Below are 17,309 nucleotides of genomic sequence, written 5' to 3'. Positions count from 1 at the left end.
GGCAGAATTAACGCATCAAATCGACCACTTGGACCAGCAGCCGACCTCTGTGCGAGAATTGCAGCAGGCTATTTTCACTGCATGGCAAGCGATTCCTGTCCAAACCTTGGCAAATCTCGTGAACAGCATGCCTCAACTTGTACGTGCTCTCCTGAATGCTCGTGGGGGTTACACGAAGTACTGAACTGTAATTTTACTGTCCGTAATCCCAGTCGTAATTTAACTTTTGTTTTTGTTAACAAAATTTTTGGCTCATGTGCAAAATAAAGAGATACTTCTGGAAAACTTACAGAAGTTTAACACAGTACTGTCCATGAATTGAGTTCGATATCAGTTTACATCACTTTCAAGGATCAATTTATTTGTTTCGAAATGTCAAATGTGGTTTTTGTTTCTTTTAAAGGTCACATTAACAAAATCTAGAATAATTTCAACATAATTCCAATGAACTTTTGGTTCGAAGACATCTTGAAAAGTAAGTTCACCCCCACAAAAAAAATATTCCATATTAATTGCCAAGTCTGTATATAATCTACCAGAGGTAGCGGGAATATCCTTCTATATTAAATAAGGAAATTCTTTGTATGTATGTACATCTGAAAATCATAGAAAAAAAACATGGATGGACTGATCTCAATCAAATTTTTGCATATTTGTTTGTAGTTACCAGGGTCAGGTCCTGGGCACACACAAAAAAAATCGACGAAGACTTGCCAATGCTCCCAAAGTAAGCGGGTGTGTCTTGTATTAAATGTTCCAGAAAGTTCAGTAAGTGAACTTTGGTACAATAAAGGGTACAATTTATATCCAAATGAAACTTGGTGTCGAGAATGGGAGGTTTTTGATCCAATCCAAGTAATCTAAAATGTTGCACTCGTGTAAAGGTCTCTTGCGGTATTAACAAGCTTCTCACGATGTGTGTCAAGTGCGGCAAATAATTTATTCCAGTCCTTTTGCAACTGGGAACTACTGCTACAGCAGTCTCTTTAATGGGCACAATTAATCTCACCTTTTTGTGAGATCGTCAGTGGAGGGAGTTTGGCCCAAGTCGTTTCATCAACCAACTGGCCAGGTCTGACATTTCATCTGAAGCTAATTTGTGTAGAAATTTGTAATTTGTTCAATGTGCCGGAATTTGTAATTTGCACTCGACTACTTTTCACAAATGACACTGTAGGATCTTTATGACGACACATATCTTCATGTCAATCCGAGGGAGGCATACTTTGTGCTCCAACGTCCTTCCTGTGAATCACCAATCCGACGGTTTACCACCGGGCATGGAATGTAACCCAGAGTAGGAAGCTCAAAGACAAGTGTTCCTGGCTGGTGGAGCTACCTTTGGACCATTTTGCAGCTAGGATACAACCCAAAAAAAATCCACTACCTAGCAAGGCCAAAGCTCCACCGTAAAGGACCATAGGACTTTACATATCACATGGTGGAACTTTTGCTATTTCATAGGATTATCTGGAACAATTGCTCCAACAGAGAAGATGTTGAGTTGTCCAATTTGGGTTCAACTTGAAGAATGATCTAACGATAAACTACAAAACAATGACCAAAAGTATGTGGACACCCGAACATCACACCTGTATGTGCTCGTCGAACATCTCATTTCAAAATCATGGGCATTAATATGGAGTTGGTCCCCCCCCCTTTGCTGATATAACAGCCTTCACACTTCTGGGAAGGCTTTCCACTAGATGTTAGAACATCGCCGTGGGGAGTTGCTTCCATTCAGCCACAAGAGCATTAGTGAGGTCGGGCACTGATTTCGGGCGATTAGGCCTGGCTCGCAGTCGACATTCCAATTCATGCCAAAGGTGTTTGATGGGGATGAGGTCAGGGCTCTGTGCAGGCCAGTCAAGTTCTTCCACACTGATCTCGACAAACCATTTCTGCATGGACTTTGATTTGTGCACAGGGGCATTGTCATGCTGAAACAGGAAAGGGCCTTCCGCAAACTGTTGCCACAAAGTTGGAAGCACACAATCGTCTAGAATGTCATTGTATGCTGTGGAGTTAGGATTTCCCTTCATTGGAACTCAGGGGCCTAGTCCAAACCATGAAAAACAGCCCCTGACCATTATTCCTCCTCCACCAAACTTTACAGTTGGAACTATGCATTCAGGCAGTTGCATTCTTCTGGCATCCGCAAAACCCAGATTCGTCCGTCGGACTGCCAGATGGTGAAGCGTGATTCATCACTCCAGAGAACGTGTTTCCACTGCTCCAGAGTCCAATGGCGGTGAGCTTTACACCACTCCAGCCGACGCTTGGCATTGCGCATGGTGATCTTAGGCTTGTGTGCGGCTGCTCGGCCATGGAAACCCATTTCATGAAGCTCCCGACGAACAGTTGTTGTGCTGACGTTGCTTGCAGAGGCAGTTTGGAGGTTGGAAGTGAGTGTTGCAACCGAGGACAGACGATTTTTATGCGCTTCAGCACTCGGCGGTCCCGTTCTGTGAGCTTGTGTGGCCTACCACTTCGTGTCTGAGCTGTTGTTGCTCCTCGACCTTTCCACTTCACAATAACAGCACTTACAGTTGACCGGGGCAGCTCTAGAAGGGCAGAAATTTGACGAACTGACTTGTTGGAAAGGTGGCATCCTCTGATGGTGCCATGTTGAAAGTCACTGAGCTATTCACTACGGCCCATTATACTGCCAATGTTTGTCTATGAAGATTGCATGGCTGCGTGCTTGATTATATATGCCTGTCAGCAATGGGTGTGGCTGAAACAGCAGAATCCACTAATTACAAGGGATGTCTGCATACTTTTGGCCATGTAGTGTATCATTGTGGTGCTATGTGGGCACAGCTTTGTATTGAAGAGCTCCTTGTTAATCGGAGGGGATGCTAAGCTGGTTTACCACTGCTCCTGCAGTTGATTGCCAATAGAGAGACAACAATAGAAATGAGGATTCAATAACAAGGGCGGAGTGTAGAATTCTAATGAAGAGATATAATGTGGGGCATCACGCTAAAAACTGTGTGCAGTCCTGGTCAGGACATTAATGGAAGGATATGATTGCAATAAAAAGAGCTCTGTGTAGGATAACGAGAATTCATCCAGGGTTAGCTGAGCTTTTGTACAATAAAAGTAGTTTTTATGGATGATTTTTTTTTTTTGCATTAACAAGGAGAAGGTGACCTTAAGAAAGAAAGAAATGAGAAAACGGATTCAAGGAAGTCTTCCAAATTGATAAATATTGTTGCCATGATGTGCAACACATAAGGTGAGGTGAAAGAGAGTAGGATTCCAGGAAAAACAGCAGTATCCTGCATAAATAGTAGTTTTAAAGACGTTGAGCAATATTCCAGGAAGAATGGCTTTGTGATCTATTTTAAGCTTCAAAGAAAATGAAATGGTATTTGCAAGTAAAGATAGCCCAAGTGTGCAGCTTGTGAAATTCAATTATTTCTGATGTCATCTTTTGTTCACGATCTTGGCAACTATTCATCAGACAACATTACAACATCCAAGACTGATAAATGCAAATGTTTTGAGAAAAATTATACCTTTAAAGGCAACACCTCTGGGCACTCACCTGGTAGAATAAAGCAGTATACTACACCGACTAAAGGTATTTTAAACAGTATCAGTGTATTTTAAACCAATGTCAATGGTTGCTAGTAGACAGGGCAGCATGGACAATCATACAACTAATCAAAAGACTTTAGACAAACAAAAAAAAATACCTATTTTTGGGGCAACTGCCCTCCACCTCCCGTAGACTACCTGAGATCCCGATTTTTCTAAGGCCGTGAACAAACATTGGTTCATCACAGGTGATGAAGGTTGTGGTCAAGTTTCATCGGAATTGCGTGTCTCGTTTCTGAGAAGAAAGCATCTACCTATTTTGGGGGCAATTGCCCCGTACACCCCCTTTAGGGCCAGATTTTTTTTTAGTGCTGTGAACAAACTTTGGTACATTATGCATGATGAAGGTTGTGGTCAAGTTTCATCAAAATCATGTGTGTAGTTTCAGCGGAAAAAGCAAATTCCTATTTTGGGGGGTAAAACCTGGATGCACTTTGACCCCGGTGGTCCCTCTTAGACCCCAATATATATATATATTTAATGCCGTGAACAAACTTGAGTTGCAACATAGCAAATATCATATTAACCAAGTTTGGTCACAATCCCATCAGCAGTGTTGGAGAAGAAGTTGCAAGTGTTGACGGACTGACGGACGGACGGCATGCCTCCCCATAAGTTCCCCGGAACTGCGTTCCAGGTGAGCTAAAAATGACTTGTTTGTACCACCCATATATCTCAGAGTATGATACTACACTTGTTTTACCTCTTTTCTCCTTTCTTATTGTGTTCTTCCAAAATGATGTTTTGTTTGCTTTGTTTGAAAATAAGGGTTTGGAGGAAAGGAGAGGGAGAAGGTTCTCAGATTGAGATGTAATTTAGAGACCATCTGGTAAATAGCCTTTTGCTGGACCAGCCGAGTTATCCTGTTTAATCTGTCGGAGAGAAATGCCAAGAGCAGCAATACGGGAATTTCGAAATGACGTACGAATGATAACGAGACCTTTCACGCGTGCGTTGTTTGGGCGTTTTCAGTGACTCGGTTTCAGTGACTCGCACAAAATCTCTAAGTCATATCGTCTTTGAAACATAATTTTCAGCATTTATACAAAATCATGGCAATTTCAAGATGGTTAACCATAATTGTTGTGTTCCTGGATGCAAGTCACCTGATCAAGATGTACACAAGGCCGCCTTCATTCCTGGATTTCTACCTTCATCCACTCACATAGTCAAGGTGTTGCTACAAATGGAACCCTCTCCTCTCCTTTCCCATTGGAGGCTAGAGTGGCCCAAGGCAGTGTGTTGGGCCCAGATTTACTCTCATCTACATACACAACCTCTCCGATGCTCTGGAAAATCCTCTTTTCCTTTTAGCAGACGACTCCACACTGTCAAACAGTGCCCATCCCACTTATAGGCAGACAGCAAGTCAAACAGTGCCCATCCCACTTATAGGCAGACAGCAACTGTCTCACTCTACTGATCAGGAAATGATGAGATTCTGATCAGTGGAATCCTGGTGGGGAACAAAGTGCAACATGTCCTTCAATTTTGGAAAATCCCTGTCTCATCCTGTCACTTCAGAAGAATTGTCATAACTAACGCACATATTTCTTTCTATTTGTCAGTCACTGCAAGAGGTTTGGTCTCTTGAACTTATAGGTTTTACCATCAGCCATGACCTCTCCTGAGCTGGCCACGTAGCAAAGATGGCCTCCAAAGCCAACCGCCGACTGGGCATTCTCAGTCGCTCGAAGTCTTTTCTTGGGAAATTAGAACTACTCAGTCTGTAAGACCTTTGTCCGTAGCTCAATGTAGCACTGTTACCTGTATGGGCTGGCTCCTCAGCATCACATCTGGCTCTTGCAGGTTCTATGGAATTTTAAAGGGCTTAATATTATTGGAATCTTCAATGACGAGACCGAAGCACAGGTTCTGTCTTCCTCACATCACAGAAAGGTCTGTGACCTCTGTTTCTTTTCACAGCCTCTCCTTTATTACTGCCTTAGCTGCATCTGGTTTCTCAGTCCTCTAACCCTCCCCAACAACTCCAGGATGTACATCTACTTCCAGAACCCCCTCCTGGTTAAACTTGCAGAATCCATTTTGTCCCTCAAATCTCCCATCCGTGGAACTGCCTTCCAGAGCATGTGCGCTCCCACTCTTCCCTGCACAACTTCAAGCAGGCTTTGCATTGCCATCCCTTCTCTTAAAATTTGATAAATATTATTTATGTTGTGACGCCAGTTTAGCGTCCATCGGAGGGACGGCACACACAATGATGAAGCACCCTGCCTGTGAAGCACCGGATGACAGTTTATATTTGGGTTGCAATTCGAGTTGGGAAATAGCAAATAAAAAAGAATTGATGAATAAGTAAACAAGAAGACATCATGCAGAGCACGAAATATGCAAAATCCACCCCCACCCCCCTCCCTGAAAAAAGGTTGCAATTGATCCAGCAAATTGTCCATTTCATCAAGATCAAAATTGACGATCTGAATCAAAGCTCGGGTCAATAGGCAGAAAAGTCATGATTTTTAGATGAAAATTGATGATTTTGGAAGTGTGACCTAGAGTCGACCTTTGACCTTTTGACCTCAAAAATAGGTTGGTTTCCCAATTCAGTGAGGCAATGTGCAAATGCTGTCCAATTTTCAAGTCAGTGCGATGAAAATTGACAGTTTTTTTCATATGAAAATTAATGATTTTAGAAGTTTCACCTAGAGTTGACCTTTGACCTTTTGACATCGAAAATAGTTAGTTTCCCAATTCAGTGAGGGAATGTGCAAATGCTGTTCAACTTTCAAATCAATCGGATTTAAAATGGCGATTTTAGAAATTTGACCTCCAGATGACCTTTGACCTCAAAATCAATAGGCTTCTCAATTGTGACGAACTCCACAACTTGGTGAAGTTTCGTGACGATCAGTCTCGAATTGTGACCTGTAGGCCGGTGACAGACAAACAGACACAGACAGACAGACAGACAGACAGACTAACAAACGCAACTGATCCATATACTTGAAAAATCTTCGATTTTGCAAGTAATAAACAAGAATGTTTCTCTTAAATTATTATTGTTACTATTAATTTGGCGAAATTAGTCAGAAAGGTCGTTTCTCTCAACAAGACCCCATGGTGTTATGAGTCTTATGGAAAGGTGTTAGATTACTATCTGTGACCAAACTACCACTTGAAGGATCGAGAAGGCAAGTTCCTTTATGGAATAACTTCCTCTACATGTGCCTCGTGTGATATCACGAGGGCTAACCAAGTGAGTTGTGTAAGCCGTCCTGTAAGGTTTTGATTTCAAAGCATCAAAGGATTGACCGGTCCTTTCATGAGAGAGCTTGGTAAAGGCCAAGACTGAGCTTGATGCACATTTCTAAAACCTTTGGAAACTAAAAAAAGCAATCAGGAATTGCAAACCATCGCCAGGACGTCCGCTCCCTCTTTTTGTATGTTTTGTTTGTCTGGTTGATTTGTTTGTGAAATAAATGTTAGCTCTTCCACGAGCCTCGATTCAGTATACAAAAAAAGAAAAAAGAAAAAAAAAAGGACTTGTTTTGAGTGTTGATTGTATGCTGGTGTGTTTGTGTGGTGTGTACACGATGCATTGACGATATCGTTTTATGTTCATAGATGGGTACAAACAGACTTGTTCGGTTTTATTGCAGAGATTCACATTCCAATCGTATGTATTGTGTAGACGTACGTATGGATTTTATAGACACGCATATGTCGATAAACTGATGTCGATGTATTTTTATAGTAGATACTTTATAGACATACTCACATTCTAATTGTACATACTTTATAGACATACTTACATTCTAATTGTACATACTTTATAGATGTACTCACATTTGAATTGTACATACTTTAGAGATGTACTCATATACTAATTGTGCATACTTTCTAGATATACTCACATTGTAATTGTACATACTTTAAAGACGTACTCGTATACTAATTGTACATAATTTATAGACATACATTCTAATTGCACATACTTTATAGAAATACTCACATTATAATTGTACATACTTTATGGACGAACTCACATTCTAATTGTACATAATTTATAAACATACTCACATTCTAACTGCACATACTTTATAGATATACTCACATTGTAATTGTACATACTTTATAGATGTACTCACCTTCTAATTGTACATACTTTATAGACGTACTCATATACTAATTGTGCATACTTTATAGACATACTCACATTCTAATTGTACATACTTTATAGATGTACTCACATTCTAATTGTACATCATTCGCCTCAATTTTATGTTATAGCCACAAATGTTGTCACCCCTGTCTGTCTTTTTGTCTGTGAACAGGATATCTCAAAAAGTTGTGGACGGGTTATGACAAAACTTGGTGGATGAGTTGGATAGGTGACAAGAACAAGCCGATTCGATTTTGGTTCAGATGCGAATCCAGGTCCGGCCTATCAGTGGAATACAAAATGTAAACTGTTCAACCTGGCGGAGGTATGCGTTCTACCGAGTCCCATTCTAGTTTACATTGCAGAAAGAAGTGAAACAGTTGAGAAATGAAGTCACCTTGCCCAACCAATAAATTAGTTTATTTTGGAATCCTTTTATGATAAATAAAACTTCTAGTTTGGAGTTATTCGTTACCACATTGGTACTTTAGACACCTATATTGGTACTTTGGACAACTATAATTGTACCTTGGACACCTATATTGGTATATTGGGCACCTAGATTAGTACTTTAGGCACCCATATAGGTACTTTCGACACCTATATTGGTACCTTGGACACCTATATTGGTACCTTGGACACCTATATTGGTACCTTGGACACCTATATTGGTACTTTGGACACCTATATTGGTACTTTGGACACCTATATTGGTACTTTGGACACCTATATTGGTACTTTGGACACCTATATTGGTACTTTGGACACCTATATAATAATGAGCTGCAGATTCCGTGAATACCATGTGGTTTGTTAGCGCCCTCTACTGTAATGCGAGAATATTACGTCGAAATGTTGTTGCACAAACTCAATGCAAGTTCATCAGCACCAAGAGCAAAATTTGCTCTTGATGATGCTTCCTGCAGCACATTTGGTCACCAGTTCAAAAATGGCTTCTTTAGACTTTAATTTTTGTCTTTTATTTGAACCTACACGTGATCATCCAAGTCTTGGATTCCAAGAGATTTCAGTGTAAAATATTGGCAGATGCAGTTTGACATAAAAAAATGTAAGGCACTGGGGATGGGTAATAATATTGAAAATAGAGATTCGGCATACCTGATGCAAGGGTCATACAGGAGAAGGACCTGGGGGTGGCAATAGATATGGGGAGTAAGCAGACAGGTAAAGCTATAGGTAAAGCTAACAGTGTTTAAGTTCTATTCTTCGGGGGAGAAATTATAAATCTAAAGAGGGAGTGTTAAAAATGTATAGGAATTGAGTAAGGCCCCATCTACATTATTATGTGCAGTTTTGGTCACCACATCTGAAAAAGGACATACCTACCATGTACCATAGAGAAGGTACAGACAGGTAGAGCTACTAGATTGGTTCCAAGGCTAGCTAGACTAAGCTATAGGGAACAGTCGAAGGAGACAGGACTTTATACATTAGAAAGGAGATGCCATGGGGATTTGATTGAGATGTTTATGATAATGAGGGGTGTAACTGTTATTGCTGCAACTTCTGTTTTGACTTCCTGTGCCACTTGAGGGCAATGTAATCTCATTATTCTACTTCTGCAAAGAACACTCACCACGCTAATAAAATAAACCAAAGAAGAACACTGACCCTATGACATGACGTTGACGTCATGCTCAGAAACGACCAGCAGTATGTTATCCTGATGAGACCACAACAAGGGCAAAATCCAGATCGACATCTCTGCTTTCGTCTATTTGTGACCATAGGCTTTAAATCTCAGTCTGCAAAGACTTTGTACAAAGTGCCACATGCCAATGTCATGTCATAGGGTCAGTGTTCTTCTTTGGTTGATAATATGCTTTGGCTACAAACCTCCTGACTGGTGCTCAGCAGGGCAGAGACAATGTGCTCTGGTGGCAGGTTACACTTATTGCTAGCAAATCGTGCAACAAGCATTGTAATTGGACTATATATGTATATATATATATATAAATATAAATGGCAGTGTCTGTCTGTCCCCTCCGTAACTCCAAAACCATGAAACCTAGTGGCACCAAACTTTGCATGCATACACCTGGACCTCCAACAGATTACAATGATGAAAATAGGGTGTTTTGGTGTGTTATAACACCCTTTTTGAAGATGATTGACGAGGTGCTCATAAGAGAAAAAGCCTTACAAACATCGCGGCCCGCCATCTTGGTCAGCCCACTGCCACTCGCTGGGTTCTTCAGCCGCCATTTTGTTTCTGCCTATTGTTACATATTTATGTGAATGTATGTGAATTACTATTCGGGTCTTTGCTTATCAATGTGGACTCGATTAAAGGTTGTTGTGATTAAAGGGTCAGGCGCCCTTCTGGGAAAAAGGAGACCGGAAACGGAAGAAGAAAAGACACGAGGTCCTGGAGAAGCGACGATTCTTCTTCTTCCTCACGGAGCTCGCACGCGAGCGGTATCGATTGAGCAACGTAAGAGAATCGGCGTTTCAAAGCCCGTCTGGCGAGAGGAGTTACCAGGACGTGTAACTACCCTTTGACACGTCAAGTCACTGTGGGTCCGTGCACGGAACCAAGCAGCTGGCACAGTTCGCCTCGCCGTCTACAAGGCCGCGTACGGGTCGCACCTTGGGCCGCGCGCGCTGGGCAAGCCGCGTGTTGCTTTGCCTGCTTTACATTACCCGCTTTGCTTGGCCAGGAGGTGCGTGCTGCAGCCGTTGTTCCCGGTACGGGACGTGCCCGGTGAAAGCACGTCAGGAAGGGTCCGTTCAACCGCCCACGTGCGGAGATCGAACTACAGGAGTACGGAGACATTGGGAGAGACATCGACCACGGAGGGAGTCGGGAGTGGGGCTCACGTGAGGAATGTATAAGATGGCCATCTTAGAGTTAATGTAGATGAGTTTACATCTTTGTACTATTGATTGCTGATTGTTGATGGTTGATTGCTCGGGGAATATATCATTGATTATTCCGGATCCTTGGTGTGGGGTTTTTCTTGGTTGGAATTCCTATTGATTGCGTTACGAAAGCGCATACATAATAAATCTTTCTGGCGGAGTTCCTCTCACGGTCCGGGGGTCACCGAGACCAGGTAGTCACCGGGAGGACCACGTAACACTATTCAAACATGCCTTTCCTTGAAAACACGATCGATTTATCATTCCATAATTTAAGTATGTCATCAAAATTTGGATTCGGATATGAAGATTGGATCCTGTAGACTAAATAAATGTTCAAATCTGGAGTGAAATCTGACAACATTTACCACATCTAGCGATTCTTATAACCAAGTCTATATATTCATTTATTTAAGCGATGCTGCCATTCTCCTTCTGGGTTTTTTTTGTTTGTTTTTGTACTTTCCTGTTATCCTGGACCTTTTACCTCAGCGTTTTTTTTTTTTGACCTCAGCAGTCTGTTTCCTAACCATAACCTTAACTGTAGATGCCTCAGCATAATCACGAGCAAAGATATCAATACGGGTGTCTTGACCTTTATTCTTCTCACAATACAATGCTTGCACACCATAAGGAAGTTTCAAACTATTGGCACCGGAGAAACTATTATGGTGCAAACAAAATACAAATAGTTAGAACAATGTCACATTATCTGATATATACCTCAATAGTTCAACTTTCCAATTATTGACAGACATATAGCATGATACATGAACTCAGAAGCACATGGCTTGGGCCCAGAAACATGATCATGAGGGCTGATCATGAGAACCGAAATTAAATAATAGCCGGCGAAGCCGGTGTTGTGAATGAACGCGTACGTATTGTGTTGAAAATCCAGATTTTGCTGGATCCCTTGAGAATTCCAAGCTTTGACGCACCAAATCGCTCAATGGAGGCCGCCATCTTGCGGATGCGGAAGTATGCATAACAAATTGAAAAAAGTTCAATAGGAGTTTGTTTCACACGTCTTTTTTTGATTCACAATCTTATGCACCTCTAATTTGTAATTAAAATACTTTAAGACCAACCTCGGCCCGCACGGGCCTGGTTATCTTCAACGAAAATCGTCACCAAACACCGGAACCAATGAGATTCGAGCATTTGAAAAAATATTTCAAAAACCAAATCACTCAATGGAGGCCGCCATATTCCGGATGCGGAAGTATGCATAAAAAAATTGCGAAAAAGTTCAATAGGAGTTTGTTTCACCCGTCTTTGTTTGATTCACAATCTTATGCACCTCTAATTTGTAATTAAAATACTTTAAGACCAACCTCGTTCCTCGGGCCCACACGGGCCCTGGTTATCTTTAATGAAAATCGTCACCAATTACCAGAACCAATGAGATTCGAGCATTTGAAAAAATATTTCAAAAAAGCTTTTTACAGTAGCGGCTACCGCTGGGTTTTCACAATCGCCTTGCACCTATCAAGGACGCGGAGCGATCACCATGCCGGGCTCGTCCAGGACGCCCGGGCAGGCCCGCGCTCAACTTGCCAGGCCTCGGTCGGGACGCCCGGGCACTCGCCCTCAACTTGCCAGGCCGCAGCCAGGACGCTGGGCCACGCCCCCTCTCGCCTTTCCTGGGCAAACGCTCCGGGATAATATGGATATATATTGCTGCCCGATAAACGGGCTTTTCAGAGTGCCTGAGTGTTTGGTTTGATTAAAGCAACTCAGATAAATTCCAGCTTTTTGTCGCGTCCATTCTTCCGATCGACGTGGGAGCCCCAGCTCCTTCATTGGTGACCTACCGACATGGACACGGCAGTCGCCCTTAAACTGCCTACCTTCTGGGAGGCTCACGCGGCAGTTTGGTTCGCACAGGCGGATTCCCTGTTCGCCCTGCGAGGCATCACGGCCGACGACACCCGCTTCCACCATGTGGTAGCAGCGCTCGGTTCGGCCACCGCGGCCCGCGCCCTGAGCCTCCTCGAGAGCCCGCCAGCCGCTGACAAATACGGCGCGATTAAGAAGCTTCTCCTCGACGCTTTCGTCCTCCCATCGGCGGAACGCGCACGGCGCCTGCTCGACCTGCCCGAGCTCGGCGACACGCGCCCTTCCGAGCGAATGGACTACATGCTTTCACTGCTCGGCGAGCACTCTCCGGCATTCCTGTTCCGGGAGCTGTTCCTCCGTCAGCTGCCTAACCCGGTACGCCTCGCCCTGGCAAGCACGACGATCACAGATCCCCGGGCCCTTGCCAGAGAAGCCGACAAGATCTCCGCCGCAGGACAGCGCATCGCAGCGGCGACATGGGACCCACTGCCGTCCGACGCAACACCCATGGCGCCCGAGCACCCGGCACGGTCGACGACCGAACTGCCGACGCAATTGGCGGCCGCTACACCGAGCCGAACACCTCCAGCACGACGACCGGGGCCTCCACCTGACCAAGCGTGGTGTTACTATCATGCCAGGTTCGGACAGAAGGCCCGGACATGCCGACCCCCGTGCACCTTCGGCAGGCCGGGAAACGGCCGGGCCGGCGTTCATTACCAGCCATGAGCGCCGGCCACACGGGCAACTTACTGTTCATCACGGATAAAGCGTCCGGACGGCGCTTCCTGTGCGACACCGGCGCCCAACTGAGCGTCATACCCGCCTCTGACCAGGACAGGCAATCCGCGGTTTGCGGCCCCTCCTTGGTTGCGGCCAACGGATCGACCATCCGCACCTTCGGCCCGCGCAACGTCACCCTCTGCTTCGGTGGCCAACGCTTTGCTTGGACGTTTGTAACCGCAAACGTGCCCATGGCTCTGCTAGGCACCGACTTCCTCTGCGCACACGGACTGCTGATGGACGTCCAACGGCGTCGTTTAATCAACGCCGAAACCTTCAGCTCCCTGGTATGCACATTGAGCAGCTCCGCGCCGACCGAGCTGGCATGCGCCGTCCCGGCGGCGAACGAGTTTGCTCGCCTGCTCACGGAGTTCCCGGCCCTCACGCGGCCGACGTTTTCGGCCGTCGCAGTACGGCATGGGATCGAGCACCACATACCAACCACGGGCCCGCCGGTCTACGCCAGGGCCCGCCGCCTCGACCCAGCCAAGCTCGCCGTGGCGAAGGCCGAATTCGACGCGTTGGAGCACCTCGGCATCGTGCGGCGCTCCGATAGCGCGTGGGCCTGGCCACTGCACATCGTGCCAAAGCCGGGGGGTGGATGGCGCCCGTGTGGCGACTACCGCCGTCTCAATGACGCTACCACCCCCGACAGGTACCCGATCCCGCATATCCAAGACTTCTCCGCCCGTCTGGCAGGACGGTTCATTTTTTCGAAAATTGATCTCATACGGGGATATCACCAGGTACCTGTCAGGGCGGCCGACGTCCCTAAAACGGCAGTCATCACGCCGTTCGGCTTATTCGAATTCTTGCGGATGCCGTTTGGTCTCAAGAACGCGGCTCAGGCGTTCCAGCGCTTGATGGACGGCGTGCTGCGTGACCTGCCGTTCCTTTTCGTTTACCTGGACGACATCCTCGTCGCCAGCACGTCCCGGGCCGAGCACCTCCTCCACCTCCGAACACTGTTCGGGCGCCTCAGCGAGCACGGCCTCATCGTCAACCCGGCCAAATGCCACTTCGGCACGACGGCCGTTGATTTTTTGGGCCACCACATCACCAAGAACGGGGCCGTGCCGCTGCCAACCAAGGTCGAGGCCATCACCACGTTCCCGCGTCCCCGCACCATAAAGGCCCTGCAGGAATTCCTGGGAATGGTGAATTTTTATCCCCGCTTCGTGCCCCGCCCTGCTCAACTCATGCGGCCCCTCTACGAAGCCCTCCGGGGCAAGCCGGCCAAGCACGACATCGCCTGGTCCGCAGCAATGGATGCGGCCTTCCAAAGCTCAAAGCGGGCCCTCGCCGACGCAACACTGCTCGCTCACCCGGTGCTCAACGCTCCCATCGCCCTCACCACGGATGCCTCCGACTACGCGGTGGGCGCCGTACATGAGCAATGGGTGAACGGGGTTTGGCAGCCACTCGCTTTTTTCAGCCGGCAGCTCCGGCCGAAGGAGCTCAAATACAGCACGTTTGACCGGGAGCTCCTCGGTCTACACCTGGCCGTCCGCCATTTCCGCCACCTCCTGGAGGGCCGACCTTTCACGGCGTTCGTCGACCACAAGCCGTTGGTTTACGCCATGGCCAAGGTCACGGAGCCGTGGTCGGCCCGCCAACAGCGCCACCTCTCCGCCGTGTCGGAGTTTACCACGGACATCCGGCACGTCGCCGGCAAAAACAACGCCGTGGCCGACTGTCTTTCCCGGGCCAGCGTGAACGCGGTCCACCTGGGCGTGGACTTTGCGCTTATGGCGGCGGACCAAACCACCGACACCACGGTGCAAGCCCTCCGGGCGGCGGACACGGGCCTCCGCCTGGCCGACATCCCCTTCGCGGACACTGTCCTGCTCTGCGACGTCTCCCAAGGCCAGCCTCGCCCCATCGTGCCCGTCACCTGGCAACGCCGCATCTTCGCCTCCCTCCACGGCCTTTCCCACCCGGGCCGGAAAGCTTCCCAGAAGCTGGTGTCGGCGCGATTCATCTGGCACGGCCTTCGTCGGGACGTCCGCGATTGGACCAGCACCTGCACGGCCTGCCAACGGGCCAAGGTCCACCGACACACCCAGGCCCCGCTGGCACCTTTCACCGTGCCCGAACGACGTTTCGACCACGTCAACGTGGATCTGGTGGGCCCCCTCCCCCCGTCACGGGGGTTCACACACCTGCTCACCATGGTGGACAGGACCACCAGGTGGCCGGAGGCCGTTGCCCTCGTCTCCACCACCACCGCCGACGTGGCGCAGGCTTTCATCGCCACCTGGGTCGCCCGCTTCGGCGCACCGGCGGACATCTCGTCAGACCGCGGACCACAGTTCACCTCCGAGCTGTGGGGCGCGGTCGCCCGCAACCTGGGGGTCAAGCTCCACCATACTACAGCCTACCACCCCCAAGCAAACGGGTTGTGCGAGCGATTCCACCGCTCCATGAAGGCCGCGCTCATGGCCGGCCTTCAAGACGGCGGTTGGGCCGACCGGCTGCCGTGGGTCCTTTTGGGCCTCCGCACGGCCCCCAAGGAGGACCTCCAGGCATCCACCGCCGAGCTTGTCTATGGCCAGGCGCTACGCGTCCCGGGCGAATTCGTGCCCGACGCTACCAGTCCCTGGTCCGCAGCTCACCAGCGCTCGGACCTCCAGGAGGCCGCACGACGGTTTGCCCCCGTGCCAACATCCCACCACGGTGACCCCCAGTCCTACGTCCCCCCAGCACTTCGCACAGCGGAGTATGCTTTTGTGCATCACGACGCACATCGGGGGCCACTCCGGCCGCCGTACGACGGGCCCTTCTGGGTGCTGCGACGGGACGACAAGTCGTTCGTCATCGACATCGGCGGCAGGTCGGACCGTATTGCGGTGGACCGCCTCAAGCCGGCGCACGTGGACGTCGACCACCCACCACGGGTGGCCCTTCCGCCGCGGCGAGGCCGCCCCCCGTCCACGGTGCCCCCCACTCGACCGCCCACCACCACACCGGACCCCCTCCCACGACCCGCCAGGGGTCGCTTCGGCCGGGTCATCAGGACCCCCCTCAAATTGACCCTGCCGGTGCAAGTCGGTTCTGGGGGGACGTGTGTAGCGGCTACCGCTGGGTTTTCACAATCGCCTTGCACCTATCAAGGACGCGGAGCGATCACCATGCCGGGCTCGTCCAGGACGCCCGGGCAGGCTCGCCCTCAACTTGCCAGGCCGCAGCCAGGACGCTGGGCCACGCCCCCTCTCGCCTTTCCTGGGCAAACGCTCCGGGATAATATGTATATATATTGCTGCCTGATAAACGGGCTTTTCAGAGTGCCTGAGTGTTTGGTTTGATTAAAGCAACTCGGATGAATTCCAGCTTTTTGTCGCGTCCATTCTTCCGATCGACGTGGGAGCCCCAGCTCCTTCATTACCACATTTTGGAGGCTGAAAACGGCGTCAAATATTATAAAATTGACGAAGTTTTTTTTTTTTAAATCTCGCGGCCGTAGGGGATAGTTTTTCACGGCCGGAAATATCCCAAGTTGAGACGGAATTCACCGAATTCATCAAGAAGGAAATTTTATAAATTTTAATCTCATCCAGAATGCAAATGGTGTCATTTTGAACTAGATACGGTACCTACTACACCTACCTACTACCAACTACCTAACCTACTGATGCCATAGTGATGGGTAAAATAGTGGCAAGAGGCTTTGGCTTCGCCGGCTCATTGCGGCTTTGCAGTCGGGTACTAGTCCTAAAGCTTGACATTAAAATCCTTGAAACCACATCATACTTTGTTCCATAGATGCCCAACATATTTATGCACTGAATTATAATGAAAGACTAGCTTGTGCTGGGCTCTAAAGACGAGTTGCCATGCTTGGATTAATACGGCCGTTCTGCCATTCATAGACGTGTGGCGAATGATTAAAAGGCGTTCGGACTACTTTCGAACATGGTCTAAATAATCACACACGTACATTACAAAGTATTCCAATACATAACTCTGGGCTTCACAAACACATATTGTGGTAACAAATTGTTCAAACTAAAGTATATCTAATAATCTATACAAATCAGTGGTAATATATAGCACTATTTCCTGATTACGTATG

The 17,309-nt window shown here is 47.5% G+C and overlaps 1 long non-coding RNA gene across 1 annotated transcript in view; it reads right to left on the bottom strand.

Annotated features, from left to right (window-relative positions):
- Positions 1-8,879, bottom strand: part of LOC137436211 (uncharacterized) — a 34,958-nt gene extending 26,079 nt beyond the window's left edge. The window contains exon 1 of the long non-coding RNA XR_010986202.2: positions 8,849-8,879. This is a non-coding gene — a long non-coding RNA (uncharacterized LOC137436211). The remainder of the gene's footprint in view (positions 1-8,848) is intronic.
- Positions 8,880-17,309: the final 8,430 nt, after the last annotated feature.

The sequence above is a fragment of the Myxine glutinosa genome, chromosome 11 (genome assembly GCF_964187855.1).
Source record: "Myxine glutinosa chromosome 11, kmMyxGlut1.1, whole genome shotgun sequence".
NCBI classification, from domain to species: domain Eukaryota; kingdom Metazoa; phylum Chordata; class Myxini; order Myxiniformes; family Myxinidae; genus Myxine; species Myxine glutinosa.
This window is presented reverse-complemented; position numbering and strand designations above follow the sequence as displayed.